A 1,369-nucleotide genomic window follows, 5' to 3' on the forward strand; every position below is an offset into this window, starting at 1 on the left:
CAGTTCCAGACAGTGGATGCCCTTCGTGAAGCCATCTTCAACACTTGGAGCAACGTTCCCACATAGCCTCCTGGAAAAACTGGCATCAAGCATGCCTAAACCATTGTTTGAAGTCATCAACAAGAATGGTGGAGCTACTCATTACGGAGTCCTTTTTTTGACACTTTGATTTCTGTTTTCGTTTTTTTTATTTTTTTATTTTTTTTTTGAGCTATGGTCTTAAAACTTTTGATCAGCTGAAAAAAATCATGTTTGAGTGTAAATGCAGTTTTCAATTAATTCCCCGCTCAAAGGTTTGTGTCTCTTACACTGATTTCTTTTTTTTAACATTGTGAAGCTCTACTTAGAACCTTATAAGATCCAATAGTGCAAAATGCAAATTCTTGCACTTTTTTGACTGATCTTAAGATTTTGATCAGGAGTGTATATAGTATAAATTCCTAGTCTGTGAATCCTGTTCATTGACAATGGCAATAAAACTGACTGATTCTAGTTGGCAGCAGTTAAAAAGTTATGTTTCGCATCTAATTACTATTCTTTACACAAACAAATTTTAACTAATTTGATGCATATTATTTAATTAAATGGTCCTAATTAATTATGGTCTTACCTTTACTTATGAGTGAAGTCTATTTGTCTTCCTTTTGAAATTAACTGCTTCGACTGAAAGTCCAATTTAGAATATTGTTTCAGTTTAGAAAGATAAGCCTCCATTTTAAAATGCTTGAAAAGTAGAAATGATAGCGGTGGCTGCACTTGCTAAATACGAGATTTTAGTTAGCTTTCTTCCTCTGCAGCTGTAAGGAGTAACAATAAGAATGTCCGTGCTCACAAGCGCCCCCTACCGTCACGTGCAAAAAAACTGGCCTCTTGTGTCTTTTCTCAGCTGTTTCAACTGATTTAGCACATTACACAAACACATATTTATATAATAAATATCGACTAAACGGTGGAAAGTCAGGTGCATATTTAAAAAATTTAGAAACATTTTACTGGCGACAAAGAGACAAATTCTGCTCTCTCTGTTTAACGTGCAGGAGGGATTGCGCAATCCAAGTGGAGACGGAGCGAGATTGAAATGATTGCCCAATCTGGAGGCGGAACTTGATTTTTCTCGTCCTGTATTTGAACAGGATATGAGGAAATTCAGCGATTTTGAATAAGAAAAATATTTAAAAGGGTTTATGTTAATTGAAAATGTGTTTATAGTACAAAGCATTGTATAAATGTGACAGTTTAATGTGTTTAATATTGTTTTTTTCTTTTTCTTTTTAATTTCCCTGATTTCCTAGTGACCGCACGTCACTGGGACTCGATTCTCTGGGCTCATTTTCCAGATATTCGCACAAGTGTATACAACACTCATGGC

At 35.1% G+C, this 1,369-nt stretch overlaps 1 protein-coding gene across 1 annotated transcript in view; it reads right to left on the minus strand.

The window, feature by feature from the left end:
- Positions 1–1,363, minus strand: part of LOC106525281 (steroid hormone receptor ERR2) — a gene marked incomplete in the record, with an annotated part of 121,564 nt that extends 120,201 nt beyond the window's left edge. Inside the window, 1 exon segment of the mRNA XM_014019457.1 lies at positions 611–1,363.
- Between the last annotated feature and the right edge of the window lie 6 nt (positions 1,364–1,369).

This window comes from Austrofundulus limnaeus, unplaced genomic scaffold, assembly GCF_001266775.1.
Source record: "Austrofundulus limnaeus strain Quisiro unplaced genomic scaffold, Austrofundulus_limnaeus-1.0 Scaffold222, whole genome shotgun sequence".
NCBI lineage: Eukaryota > Metazoa > Chordata > Actinopteri > Cyprinodontiformes > Rivulidae > Austrofundulus > Austrofundulus limnaeus.